At 35.2% G+C, this 15,788-nt stretch overlaps 1 protein-coding gene and 1 pseudogene across 2 annotated transcripts in view; one reads left to right on the top strand and one right to left on the bottom strand.

Annotated features, from left to right (window-relative positions):
- Positions 1–15,788, bottom strand: part of GALNTL6 (polypeptide N-acetylgalactosaminyltransferase-like 6) — a 1,244,620-nt gene that overhangs the window by 623,266 nt on the left and 605,566 nt on the right. The gene's annotated exons all lie outside the window — the stretch shown is intronic.
- The window catches only part of LOC105524487, a 64,203-nt pseudogene continuing 58,474 nt past the window's right edge, over positions 10,060–15,788 (top strand).

Raw genomic sequence — 15,788 nt, forward strand, 5'->3', positions numbered from 1 at the left:
TCAGGGTTGCAAAACAATAGACATCTTCAAAAAGTTTAGGGGTTCTCCCTGGGCTCAGGATTTATCCTTCTCTCAAGGGGACATGATGAAGGTTATGAGTGTTACTGCTCTCCACTTCAGAGAGCAAGACTATGTAGCTTTAAATACTTTTTACTTTTGAGACAATGAAGCTCTGTCATTTTCATCATATGGTGAGGTCCATAAGGCCTATGACTTCATTTCTAGCTTCCTACACACTCTGTCATATAAAGCCTTCCAGTAAGCCAGAAAAAAAACACTTTTTTCTTGCAAGATTTAACATGGGCTTTATGATGAAACTTTTATATATGCTGCAAACTGTGCCTAGAAAACAACCCCACTGTGGCCATTTCATTTCACCTTGTTAATTCCTAGTAGTCCTTCAAGAATGGGTCAGTTAAAATCTCCTCCTCTATAACATATTCCGTGACCGTCTAGTCAGTTTAAAATGCCTCTTATCTGATCCCTAGGTGCATTCTCAATGTATTTTTAGATATTATTATTCAGAAGGAGCACAGATTTCTATTTAGAATCTTAGTTTTGGAGACACAGATGTGGACTCAAATTCTAATTCTGCCACCTTAAAGCTCTGTGATCGTCATAAAGGTGCTTCTTGTATCTATTATCTTCCTATCAAATTAAGATGGTAATACCTACTGCTTTGGCATAATATTAAGATAAAGTGAGATTATGCATGTCAAACAATTAAATGTGGATAAATTTTTGGTACATTAGGATTCAGGATTTTATGATTTTATTACACCTGTTGCTTTTGTTTTTATTTTGATAGGATGTATGACACTTTATGACAATTTTGACTTATTTAATGTCTTCTACATTGAACTTGAGGGTAGGGATAATGTCTTGTTTCATTTTATATCCCAGTATTGGCACAGCACAGGTACTCAATAAGTGTCTGCTGGTTTAATGAATACATTAGAATAATAGTACTAAGCATGCATTTAGCCTTCTTCTTCTCTTTTCTTAATTTATATTTTTATACATTTTTGGACAAAAAATTCATTCACCGACTTCTCAATGCATAACAAAGGAGAAGGAGAGAAAATACACGCATACATTCAAATAATTTACAATTCACTAGGGAAAGAACAAGAAACTGGCATAGTTAGCTCTCAGTGAAAATCATCATTTTATATAGGTGAAGGGAAAGAACTCTCTCTACCATAATTGTTTTAGGAAAGAAAGGCATTTACTTTATAAGTTGATCTTTCAGATAGCATGACCATAAAAGTACAAAAAGCCAACTTTTCAGTTACATCTATTCAATTAATTTTATCTCTACAAAGATAGTTTTACGCTAATGATTGTGTGTGCATGTGCATGTGTGTGCAAGTCTGTCTGTCTGTCTATCTGCCTATCAATGGTTTCTTTAAAAATATTGTATTTATCTTTTTTGGGAAGTGCAAAACATGAGATAGTTAAATATGTTTAGGTTCAGAATGTACCATTTTGAATAATAAAGTGATAAAATGTTCTCATCTGCAGTTTTTTCTTCTATTATTTCAATTTTAAGTTGACAAACTTCAAGTCACCAGGCAAGATAAATCATTTAAACTATTTGGAAATGGTTCTTATAATGACATAGCTTTATCATAAATGCAGCAATTAAAATGAGCTGTGGCTACGGATGCCGGTAATTCAGTGGGGGGTGAGGGAAGCAGTGAGCAGGAGGCCCTAATTCTCATGTCTCCAGTGGGACAAACAGTTCTCTGAGGAACCAGTGCCCTGGTTATAGGCTGGGGCTTTTTTGGCTTGCCTCTGGCTAATTTCGATGATGTTTTATGACTTAATCAACTTGTTGGCTTTTTCCTAAATTCGTAGCCCAATGACAGAGTTACAGTCATGGCTGCATTCTCAGCCACAACTACCTTGAGTTCAGACTCTAGGACATCGAGAATATCCTGGCTTGGGACCAAGGATGAAGGTTAGGAAGGTGGATAATTGATGCCCTTACCTCAGTTTTTTTTTTTTTTTTTTTCTCGTTCTAAAACTCTCCTAATAAATACGTTCAGGATTTAAGAACATAGATTCAATTTGCTGATGTGAGAGGATTGGATGAGGTATTTTGCTGCCTAATTTCTCTAGCTCACTGGAAAACTCTATGGAATAACTTATCATAGTATCTTCTTTCTCATGCTTTTTCAACGAGATTTTTTTCATAATGATTTGTCTTCTGGAACCTACAAAACATACCATGGCACAGCAACTTTGGAAAAAATATTACAATCAAAGGAACTGTTCTCATTTTTCTTTCCTAGAAATAACAAGGTCTGAGGCATGGAAGTATCTGTGTTTTATAGCATGTGGTTAGTAAAGTTTCAAACTGCATGCTGAAAACAGACACTCCAGCTCTCAAACAACCAATTTACAAAAAGTCATTTCCCCTTCTTCAAGTTTCTAGACAGGATGTCGGGGGCCACAATCACGGGCCTACCTTAGGTAATTATTGATAGTAACAGAGTTGGAAACAAGGGAATCACGAAGTAGCACAATAAATAGAGCACTTTTAGACTGGTGTCAACATTAGGGCCAACAAACAGTGTTTTCCTTAGTTTGCCTTCTTTGTAGAAGGTAGACCATTAGATCACTGAAGACATACAAGATGGTTTGAACTGAGAATTCATAACCTAAACAGTTAATCATCTAGCATTTCACAAATTACGCCCAAGCACTTCACTTCAGTGTGTTAGTCTTAAAAACTTCAATTTATGTACTCCGGACTCATCTCTTTCTCTCTCTCACCATCTCCACTACCACTGTCTGAACTCACTGATTGTCTCTTACTGACTCTTGCCTCGATTACTGAAGCAGCCTTCTAACTGTTTTTGTCCCTCTAAAATCTGCTACCACATAGCCACCAAGGTGATTTATCTAAAATTCAATTATGCTAGGCCACTTCACTACCTCAAAACATCCTAAAAGTTCTCTATGATTTGCTGGGTAAAAAGTCCAAGGTCCTTATCTAGTTTCCCAACATCCAGGCCACACCTTTCCTTGGAGGGAATAAATGTCCTTATAAAGATCCTATATATACAGGTTTTCAGTTTTCTGTATTGAAAGATAAACATAGTTTTAAATTTTAATAGCTTTTACCAGATTATTTCCCCCAATACTAAAAATAGCATAAAACATTTGATGCTATTGATATCACATAAGTAGTAAAGTAAAAATTGTTTGGACTTCATAGTAAACCTTGTTTTTCATATATCACCTGTGTTCTCAGTCATACCTCTCATATAGAAAAAGAGGCTATAATATTACTACTTTATTAGGGTATTGTAATGAATACAAGAAAGCAAGAACAGGATTTTTTATGTGTTAAGTACTAAATAAGTTTAGCTACTTAATTGTTAATATATATAATTATAGCTGGGTGTGGTGGCTCACATCTGTAATTCCAGCAATTTGGGAGGCCGAGGCGGGTGGATCACTTGAGGTCAGGAGTTCAAGATCAGCTTGGCCAACATGGAAAAACCCATCTCTACTAAAACACAATAATTGGCTGGGCATGGTGATGTATGCCTGTAATCCCAGCTACTTGGGAGGCTGAGGCAGGAGAATCACTTGAAACTGGGAGGTGAAAGTTACAGTGAGCTGAAATTGTGCCACTGCACTCCAGCCTGGGGGACAAGAGTGAAATTCTGTGTCAAAAAAAAAAAGAAAAAGAAACATATATATATGGATATGGATCATTATTGGTGATTTTTCCCCTTCATATTTGTCAATGTTTAAAAGTTTCCACATTGAATGTAATATCGCTTTGTAATCAGAAAGAAAAATATCAAAATATTTTTAAAGGTAAATAAATAAGTTAGAACCTTAAAGTCACCAATAGATAAAATCCCCTTAGTCATGTACTATTAGAAGACTCAGTAGCTTGCAAAGCTTCCTTTGTGATATCATCTCTATTTGCTTTAATGTTACTGGTATTTTTTCTCTCATTAAAAACAGGTATGTTATTTTGAAATTCCCTGCCATCAATTGAAATAACAATTTTTGCTAGATCTTAATGGCAAATAGCACATCATATTAATATTTGTATTCCAAGTAACAAGTGCAGTGCTTAACTTACAGAAAAGTCTTGAAATAGATCTGTAACTGAATGGATGGACTCATTTCCTGACCATAGTCTCACTTTAGAGTAAGCAAGGCATGAGCAGAATATGATATAAGCTGATGAGATAGAACATTTAATTTTCTTGTTGTCCTTTCTTGTTGACTTTAAAGGTTACAAGACTAGGAAATCTTTTTCTTATAAGAGTAAGGAATTACAAAAGTAAGAAAATTTATCTAACATACAGACTTTTGCCTTAAGTATAGTCTAAATACTTAATGAACATTGTTTATAAAGTTTAAGTACAAATGATTCTTGCTTTTCACATTAATAGTGTTCTTATTTCTGGTTTCAATATGGTGCTGCAGAAGCAAGTTGGCTTCACCCCCGCCCCGAGGAAGTGAAAAACAAATATACAGCATCGAGATGATCACCAGCAATATCCCAGAACTTAAATATGAGAATGAGACAGTTTCAAAGGCAACAGAGAAGTAAGAAAACTCAGAGTAAGACACAGTAGTTGTGACCTACAAAGTTGTTGTCAACACTGAATCAGTGAATGCTGAGTCAATGTTCCAAGGGGAAATACAAGGTTAGGTTCCTGCGACCTTTTGATCAAAACATTTTCATCAACTGATGAACACATAACCTTGTTTTATATGTGTTTAAAATGCATTATTTAATATATATTTTTAATAAACAATTATATAGGGATTTTGTTGTAGTAAAAATTAGCAGAGAAGTGTCTACCATTTCCCTGATGCTGGATAATGTGACTTGAAATTTCTTTGGCTTTCAGCTCTGCAACAATACTATCTACTACACTTAAAATAATCAATTCTTATCTCATGAAATTACAAATTGAGCCACATTTCCACCTCTTCCCTAGCTAGCTCCCTCATACACCATATACGTTACTGTAGCACTTGCTGGGGTAGTTTCACGTAGAGATGAGCAAATTTCCTCTTTCTTTTTCTGGATGTATGTATTGTTGATTCGCCAACATTAAACTTAGGGACAATCATATTCTAACACATGCCTGAACGAAATTTATCTAAAACATGGATGTTTCTCTCATTAAGCCCAGTACATCCTTCTTTGTGCTTAGGAATATAAGACAACATGTTAGCACTCTGCTTGGAAGCCATTTTAAACAGCAAAATCATCAGCAAAAAGCACAAAAATGCAAAAAATGTGGTACTAAATAAACCATATAAAGAACACTTAAGGCATGAAATCTGAAAAAGGCAGAGCAGCACCTTGTTGGGCCTCAGATGGGTCACTGCTCTGTGCATGCTTAATTCTGTGAATGACCATGAAAGCATTGAGTATTGATTGAAATTACAGATACATTTTAAAGATTGGGTGAATTTGGAAACATGGAATCTACGAATAATAAAGATTAACTGTAATTAAATTAATTGATTTACAGAAATAATAACTATAGCAATGAAAATAATATGTCACTGACTCATGGACATCATTGCTGTCTGGATATCAATGAGTGTATATTTGAATATGGTAAAGGTAGTATTGAAGATAGTACCTTTAGTGAAATAGATGGATAGTTGAATAAATGACATTGGCATGTGTGTAGCCAGCTGGAGCAAAAACAAATGTGAGTTCTAATGTCATACCATATACAAAAACAAATTGGGTTGGAAGAGATGTTTAATTTAATGAAGAAACCATAAAATATGAGAAAAAACTGGAAATATTTTTGAAGCTTAGAATGGGAAGTTATTTCTACATATGACTCACCACTCTAAAAATATTAAATACATTAATAAATTCATACAAAGATAAAACATAATGAATTAAAATAAGCTAACAGTAAAAGACAAATTGATAAAATAATTTCATACTTATAAAAAGGCCTAATTTCTATATAAAACCCTTTATAAATCAGTAAGAAATAAATCAGTGACAATTTTTGAGACTTTATTTATTTTTAAAGCAGTTTTAGATTCACAGCAAAGTTAAAAGGAAGGTACAGAGATTTCTCATATACCTCCTGCCTACACATGCATAGCCTCCTCCATTACCAACATCTTCTATCAGAGTGGTACATTTTTTTTAACTGATTAACCTACATTGACACATCAGAGTCACCCAATTTCCAGAGTTTACTTTAGGGTTCACTCTTGATGTTGTAAATGTATAATGACAGGACGACAGGTACCCATCACCATAGTATCATGTAGAATATTTTCACTGCCCTAAAAATCCTCTGTGTTCTGCCTAGTCAACCCTCCCAATACCCCAACCCTCAGCAACCATATATCTTTTTACTATCTCCATAGTTTTGCCTTTTCCAGAATGTCATATAGCTGGAATCATATAGTATGTAGCCTTTCCAGATTGGCTTCTTTTACTTGGTAAAATGTATTTGAGGTTCCTCCATGTCTTTTCCTGGCTCAGTAGTTCATATCTTTTTAGCACTGAATAATATTCCATTGTTTGGATGTACCATAGTTTATCCATTTACCCACTGAAGAGCATCTTGGGTTTTTCCAAGGTTAAGTAATTATGAAAAAAGCTGCTATCACAGCTGCAAATTCTCATGTGAGTGTAAGTTTTCTACTCCTTTGGACAAATACCAACAGTTGAATCATATGCTAAGAGTATGTGTAGTTTTTAAAGAGACCACTAAATTGTCTTCCAAAGAGGCTGTACCATTTGCACTCCTCTAGCAATGAATGAGAGTTCCTGTTGCTCCACATACTTACCAACATTTGGTGTTGTCAGTGTTCTGCCATAGAACATACAACACCAAAAGCAAGCCCTAATGTAAACTAGGGACTTTGGGTGATTATGATTTGCCAACGTAGGTTCATCAATTTTAGCAAATATACAACTCTGTTGGGAAACGCTGATAATGGGGGAAACCAATTGGGCAAGGGGTATTTGGGAAATCGCTCTACTTTCTATTCAATAGCGGTGTGAACCTAAAACTTCTCTAAACATGAAATTGATTATTTGGATAGATTTAGATAAGGGATTCAGGAATTTATATATATCAAATATGTATAAATATTAGAAATTCAGATGGAGGTGTAGGTAATTGAAAAAACATTCTGAAGTTTAGTAGAGTGGTCAGGGTTGAATATAAAAATTTTGGGATCATTCAGTTTACATGATATTTCAAGCCATGAACTAGATGGAACCAATAAGGAAGTATGAATGAAAAGAGAAGATAATCAACAACTGAGCCTTGGAGAGTGACGATAGCAAAACCTTAGGGAGAAGAAGAAGAACCAGCAAAGAAGAGTAAGACATAACAACCAGCGAGTCATAACGAACGCAAGTAGAGTTTCCGTGTATGAAGTCAACCGAAAAACCTGTTCCTAGGATGATAAACTAATCGTATCAAATGCTGCTTACATTTCAAATAAGACATGAGTGAGAATTAGGTACTAAGTTTAATAATGTGGGGGGTCACTGGTGATCTTGACATGAACAGACTTTGTGGAATATTGGAGCAAAAGCCTGATTGGGGTAAATTGAGAAAAACAGAAAGAATGTGAGAAGTGTGTGTGTGTGTGTGTGTGTAGAGGAGAGATAAATGGGTAGCTGAAGGATGAAAGGTTATCAAGAGAATGTTTTTAAAATTAGGCATTATAAAAGCATGTTAGTGTGGTGATAGAAATGATCCAGTATGGAGGGAAATATTTATAACCATGAGAGAGAGAAGAGATTTGCAAACGTAGTGTCCTTGAGGGGTAAAGAGGAAGGCTTTGCCCTAGTTAGAAGGATGGATATTCATTCATGGGCATAGAAAAGAAGGTAGAGTAGATGAATGAAGGTGTAGGTAGGGGATGGATGTGAGAACATGCAGAAATTCTTGTCTGAGCCCCTTTATTTTCTCAGAGGATTATGAAGCAAGGTTATAACCTAAGAGTAAGTGTGGGTAAGTATAGAAGTATGAGGAGAAAAGAGAAGGTATAACATAGAGGTAAAGGAGAAGGAAAGAGTGATGGCCTAATTCCAGGCAACACTAATGTCTCATTTGAGATTACTGATTATAAATTTTAAATGAGACCTGTCAACATGGTTGTGAGTTTTTTTCTAGTCACTTTTAACTGCATTGACAGAGGTACAGAGTAAGCAAAAAGCAAGATTTAACAAGTGCTCGAGTTTTGTCAAGGGCATATACTGTTAATTGAGGGAAGGTCATAACGGTTGAGGATGTATGAAAACAATAATATATAATGATGAATTGAAGAACTTAAATAAGGAAATATGGGAGTGGGACATGATTGGAGATAAGGTACTGTGCAAAAATGTTAGAATCGATGGATTCTAGGTTGTAGTGGGACCAAATATTATTGGAAGCAGAGTACTATATGAAATAAGCTGGAAGTAGGAGCCAGATAATGAAAGTGAGGTTATATGGGGCTTGCAGTTACAGATAATGACAAGATCTGTACTGAAAGCATGACCATATGAGTGCCTGAAGGGAAGTGGAGGTCATAGTCACCTGGAGCACAGAGGCCAAGGGACTGAGAGACCAGTGCATTGAAGGGTATTATAAAGATGATTATTGTAGATATTGAAATTAGCAGAAAATGTAGCAGACATATTCTCAAAGGCACTGTCAATGAATCACAGCTAAAATATTTCAAGAAAGGAAGAAATGACTTCATGACCAAAGAACACCACAATTAGTAGAAATAGTGGGAGAATCCATTGATAACACAACTTGTAAATGTGAGGGCTTTTGATCAATATCGAAGCAGTTTCTCTTGAGGAAAGGAGTGAAAATGGTTCTTTTAACAAATGGAGGAGGAAGAGAAACAAGGTGTGCTATGCCACCCTTTCTGTCATTTGCATGTCTATCACATATAATGACACTTGAAACCAGCAGATGGAAAACAGAGGTGTTTTATAAAAATCCTGGGACTCAGAAGGTCAATCAGCAGAGGAAGAAGGAGTTACTACAAGATGCCACTAATCCTGAAACATGGAAAATAGAAATCCTGGATAAATTTAGATAAGGGTCTGTGTGACTTCCTGGATTATTACATGCTATTCAGAGATTGAATTCTTTTAAGACCTTATGTTTCAATATTAGGAAAAGTATAATATGGTTACTAAAAAATAGGAGATATCTATACTCTTTCTTAACAGTGCAAAATCTGGAGCAGAGGAAGCTAAGCAAGATTTTTGGCTAATAGGACAAGAAGACTGGTTTTTCAAGGGAAGCATAGAACCATTTATCACATCTCTTTTTCTTTCCTTTCTGAATTGCCTTGAATGCTTTTTGGGGGTGAGATAAAACTTCCACTCTAGTTTGGTCCCTATCACTCCAAATTATTTTATATCTGTGGTCCTCACAAATGCATAACTTGACATATTCAGGTCACATGACTGAAAGGATTTGAGGGTGATCTCCCACCCAGAGCAAAGAAAGTGCTAACCCATCATTGTGCATGTTTTAGAATTCACCTTGAACTTTCTGTTCAGTTTTAAGTACTATGCTTTAATAACCTTGAGCAAACTTAAAAACATTATGTTAAGCTAAAAAGGTGAGACAAAATGGGGACAAATGTATGATCTCATAGATAAGAAGCATAAGTATAGGTAACAGACGTCATAATAACGATTCCATGGAGAGTTATATTGACTGGAAAGGCACACATGAAATAGTTGGGTGGATTGAACTGCTCTACATCTTGATTTGGGTGGTGGCCTCACACTTGTTTATATATTTGTGCAAAAAATCACAGAGTTGTATGGAGATTGGTGTAGTTTACTGTATGGAAACAAAGTACTAAAAAAAATTTTAAAAAGCATATTTTTAAAAAACTGGGAAGAAGCACAGTAGAACAGCTAGACTGCAACTCCACCAAATAAAAGTCACTCCCTCCTTGTTCCATATCCTGTCCCATAAGAAAAATAAGTACTAGTTGAAGGAATAAAGGAGGAGCCTGAGGAAAATAAGCTGAAATCTGATTATAGGGACCATGACAACAACTCTTGAAATACTTCAAAGTGGAAAAACAGAAAGTTGTCAAGAGGAGAGAGTAAGTCTGCTCTTCCCTAGGCCCTCTTGAGTCAAGTAGAACCAGAAGAAAAAATTCCACCTCATTATAAGGAAGCATATCACCTGAATATGGCTTAAGTGGTTTTTCACTTAAGCATTGGTTTTCAACAATTATCTCCAATTAATCTCCAGATCTACTTGTTTAAGTGAAAACTTACTTAGAAGTTCTGTTTTTGAAAAAGGGGGGTTGCTGTGGCTGAAGTAGGATGTCAAGACTTACCTGTTTTCTCTCCCCCAGGTGTCTCCTGGGGAGAACCACAGAGCAAAGATGGGCACCACTTTCCTGAATGATCAAGAGGAATTCTAGTGTCTCATTGCTGCTTGGACTGAATGGTTTTAAAAATCTATTTTATCTCATATCCTATGAACTTAATATTTGAGGATTAAAGGGTTTTGACTACATCAAAAGCATCTAGTGATTGTAATGTTCCTTTCTAGCGAGTTAGTATTTTCAGTGGTAAGAGGTGCTACAGCCTTCTAATTCATAATGCTTGTCTTAGAACAGATGGATAAATTAAAATTATACATATGATTTTAAACCTACTATTAACTGTAGAGACATAACAGAAAGAGATTGTCATGTACTTCCCTGGATAACTAAACACATGATAAACTAATAACCTTTTAGATATAGAAAGGCGACTGGCAGGGTTACAGTTTCATTGCCCTAGTTAAAGATTGTGATGCTGAAGTGTTGAACTTTCTTACACAACCAAAAGGAAACCTTCAATTTCACATGTGAAAGGATGAAAGGATAATCCTCAAGCCAAATATCAAGAGTAGATAAAAACCTTGGTGCAACTATAATTTACTTTTACAGATAATACCCCAGTTTCCCAAAACATGTTTAAAACGGCTCATACTATTCTTATTTCTAACTTCTTTTAAAGAATAGAATCAGACATTTACTAGTTATATCTTCGGGTGCTTTTCTTTCTAGGTTAAAGGAAAACCACTAGTTATATCCCATGGACAATAACTAATATAATTCATTAAAATGAAAACAATAATTATGAAAGATACTTGTTCTTGGGTCTATTTTAGTTTCTGGGGAAATTTTTTTTTTCCTCGAAGACCTTATATTTTAGTAGTAAGACAGACTCACCAGCATTAAGATAGAAAGTGATGGAGCTATAATGATCTCATTCAGTCCCACAGCTTTAATTCCCTACTGTTTGTTGATTTTCCCCCATTTTCTCTGTAACTCCCATTCATCAGCGTCTCACAGATCCTATTTCAGAACTGCAAGGGTTGAAAAACTCGATCTTGGCCGGGCGCGGTGGCTCAAGCCTGTAATCCCAGCACTTTGGGAGGCCGAGACGGGCGGATCACGAGGTCAAGAGATCCGGACCATCCTGGCTAACATGGTGAAACCCCGTCTCTACTAAAAAATACAAAAAAAAAACTAGCTGGGCGAGGTGGCGGGCGCCTGTAGTCCCAGCTACTCGGGAGGCTGATGCAGGAGAATGGCATAAACCCGGGAGGCGGAGCTTGCAGTGAGCTGAGATCCGGCCACTGCACTCCAGCCTGGGCAACACAGCGAGACTCCGTCTCAAAAAAAAAAAAGAAAAAAGAAAAATTCGATCTGGGTTTTCTACAGCATCTTCAAGACAGCATACGTTAACTAAGTTCATGTTCTTCCTTTCCCCATCGGCCTTCTAGGAAATTGTTTTATTTTTTCCTTGTTTTCTTTCTTAGTTGGCGAATAGCAACAGCAGACACCCAAGGCAGTCATCTAGGTGGTTTGTGGGCAACAGAGAACTACCAAAGAATTTTGAGCATGAGAGTATATTTAAAAGTAGTGCACAGATATAACAGTAGAGCCCAAGGATTTATAAAGTGGAGATATAGTAGAGGTAGAGTTTAATAAGGAACCTATTTTAATAATTGATGAAATTTTAACAATGTCAGGGAAAAAGAGGAATTGCCTAATCCAAGGACGCCAGTGATTAATTAAATGCTACTCTCTTTTTACTGAGGAGCAAAAGTATAAAGTAAATATTTATTACATTTACAAAGGATATTTCTAAAGATAGACCTGGCATATAGAGCTTTACTATAATGAATACTTAATGCTTAAAAGATGAACTGAATAACAAAGAGCTTGGAAGAAAAAATACAGAAGCGAAAAGTAAAGACTAGGAAATATGATGCCACAGAAATGAGATCAGAAATTATATAGAGGAAAACAAGTGCAATGTAATGTAGTAAACAGTTGATACAACTTATTACATATGAGTTTGGTTCTCTTATTTCAGAAGGATATTTTGACCAATAAGCCATTGTTTTCTTCGTGATGGCCGTTACCATCACTTGGTATTAAGAATGTGTGTTTAAGTCTGTGTTTTCTTTGTGTTACTTCAGGTGCTGAAACAGGAGAGTAAGTTATTCTGTGTTCTTTAATTAGGAAGTGATAAAGAAAGAATACAATTTATTGCCTACAAAAGGGCATGTCTATATTCAGAAATTCCTAGATTTCTTGCATCTATCACTTAGATTTCAAGCATACCCGCACATTTGGTTTTTAACAATTCAAATCTAACTTTCAGAAAATATAATCTGTAATAGTCAATAATAATTCTTTAACTACAGCATAAATATACAGTACTCAGGTTGAAGGGAGAAAGGTAATGTAATGTATCAAGTATACTTGACTGGGAGAGACATCTAATTGGTGATAGGCAACTAAGGTGACCATATCACTTTTTGACCAGAATGGAAGACTTCTAAGAGTAAAAGTGAATATCCAAATATGTCTTGTATAACAAGACAACAAGGTATACCACAACTCTCAAGCAAGCTGGAATCTATACCCCATAATCGATAGACTATTATATTTTAGTCATAAAATGATAAATAATATGAAAAAATGTAAGAACATTTGCTAAAATATAGTTAGTATATATTGAGTATCTTATTACAAATATTATCAATAGTATTAATAGTTTAGAGATCATCTAATAGTTGAATCCTAGAAAATCCTGTTTAAGGTGTCCCAGAATTAAAAACGAAAATGAAGATTACAGAACTTATCTCTTTTAGTATGAAATGTATGTGAGTATGTAACTCAGTGAGGCTGGGAGGGAGTGGTATGAGAAAAATACAAGTATTACAAACCTGTGTACTGGGGCAACAGGTTTTGAATTAAAGCCACCTTTACTTGGCACAACACAAATCAATCATATTCCTGAGCAAGAGAAAGTAATAGAACCAATAGTGGTAGGACTCCATCTTCTGCTGGGTTTGGGAATAAATAACCCAATGGAAGGGTATATCAGCTTATGGGGAAAAAAAATCACTGGGCAAGGGGCAGATGGGAGCCTGGATTTTCAGGAATGAAGAGTAGCTGGGGAGGGATCACTAAAGATCTTAATCTTGGTTTCAGGCCAGGTGAGGCATTGTAGTTGGTATTTTAACATCTAATTGGCTAATGCCCTGAAACTCAATTTTACTGCTTCTGCTCTTCAAAGAATGGGAAAGATGAGCACTTTTACAAATCCCTGGTCCTTTGAGACCACTATAAGCGTGTCCATCCTGCAGGGAACCCTGCCTGGGTGGGTATATAAAAATGTATTGCCCTGGAGCAAAGTGTGACAGCGTGACACATGTATGAGGTGGGAGTAGGTGGGGGTTTGAGGGTGGAAAATGACTGGGCAATGAACACACTTTTAATCTTTTTGGCAATTTACCCTTTGAACAAACTTTCTTCCTGTTAAAAAAAAAATGCTCATGCTTAACAGCCAGATGAACGATGAAGCTGGAGTAGGGAAGCTTAAAATAGAATTAAAGCACTGAAATAGTCTAGAAAAGCCATTCTTGAAGATAGTCCTAGATGTTACACTGCTACAGTGTGACCTTGAAATAATCTGTGATTCTCTTTTTCTTAAACACACACATCATAACTCAAACATTCAGAGAAGTTGTCTTGTATTTGTCTACACAAACTACAATGACATTTGCTCTTTTGTAATTATTTTTCTTATCACAAAGATACAAGGAACAACAAACTCTATTGTCATTATACTTTCTTTGTTGACTCAAAATGAAATTACCTGGCTTTATCAATGTTGTCTTCTGTTTGAGAGACAATCTGTTAAACAGTTTTCTTCAATTTGTTAAAAAAACTTTGTTTTCAGTCAGAATGTTCAGATTTTTTTAAGTCAAATTTACTTGTCGAAGTTTTTTTGTGATCTGATTTTAAAAACAGCTTTATAGAGGTATAGTTTACATACCTATAAATTCAACTGTTATTCATTTTAAGTGTACAGCTTGATGATTTTTAGAATATTTATACAGTTATACAACCATTACTACAATCCAGTTTTAGATATTTCATCACTCTTAAAAATTTTGTCATATCCATTTGCAGTAAATCTTTGGGACTTAATTTGGGTGCATTTGTATCTTAAGTTATTTAAATTGCTCAGAAAAGTTCTGGAATAAGGTTTCCTTGTTCAACGTGATCAGAGGGTTTGCATGATATAATTTCAGACCCTGAAAAATCTTTATTCTTTTTTTTTCTGCTCATTTTTCAGTTGCACAAAATTGAGTTGCAAAATAGTTAAGAAAATTTCCTAAATTTTATACATGACTGACAGAGCAAAGGACTGCAGACCAGCTCTTCTAAATCCTAATTCAACTTCCTCTGCATACTAGACCACACTCAGAACTCTCCTGTGAGCCTGTTTCCTCAAGTATAAAGTACAGCTGTTGAAATGGATAATATTCTTTTCAGCTTCAACACTGTGTGATTTAAATTCATTTCTTCTTAATTTTTACTGACTCGAGAATTCTATTATGAGTGTGATAGAGGTAAATATGAGTGGTCCAGTCATCATGTATGGAGCTAGAAAGTGTTACTTTATTTTAAAAAATCACACTTTTATTAGTAAAATGGCAGCTCTACCTTTTATGTGTTACCTTAATATACCTATCAAAGGAATGCTGCTATTGGATAACTGAGGTCACATGCCAGGAGAGAGTTATGATTAGTGTAATATAATAATTACTGGTAAGGAAATATATGCAAGAAAATTTTCTTGACCTCAACTTTACATAGATGTAAATATGTGAATATTAAAGTGAGATTTTTCAAGTGCATAAACATAAAATTACCATTATGTAAAGTCAGTCAGTAAAAATACTGACTTTTCCATTTTTAAGAAAAAAACTCATCAGTTGTTTATGAGGATATGTTTGTACTGATGCTACAAATTTTAAGTTATGTTATGAAATCTTCCAGAAATTTCATATGGTAGAATGGTAGAATCCATTTAGCTGGAAGACCATTTTTAGAAATATGGTATTCAAATTCTAAACATTAGTCAATGAATCTTATGAACCAATTCATTCTGAATTTTTAGAACAATCATACTTCCATTAACATTTTTATATGGGACTTATACATATATTACACACAAATATGTAGACACATATGTGCATATATATTTATGTGCTGACATAATTTTCCTAATTAAGGGGTGTAAATAGGTATTTTGTGAAGCCATAAAGATAATTATTAATTACAATGTCATCAAAAGCAAAAACCGGGGGGGCAGAGCAAGATGGCTGAATAGGAACAGCTCCAGTCTCCAACTCCCAGCGCGAGCGACACAGAAGACCGGTGATTTCTGCATTTTCAACTGAGGT

The sequence above is a fragment of the Colobus angolensis genome, unplaced genomic scaffold (genome assembly GCF_000951035.1).
Source record: "Colobus angolensis palliatus isolate OR3802 unplaced genomic scaffold, Cang.pa_1.0 Scaffold5, whole genome shotgun sequence".
Classification (NCBI taxonomy): Eukaryota; Metazoa; Chordata; class Mammalia; order Primates; family Cercopithecidae; genus Colobus; species Colobus angolensis.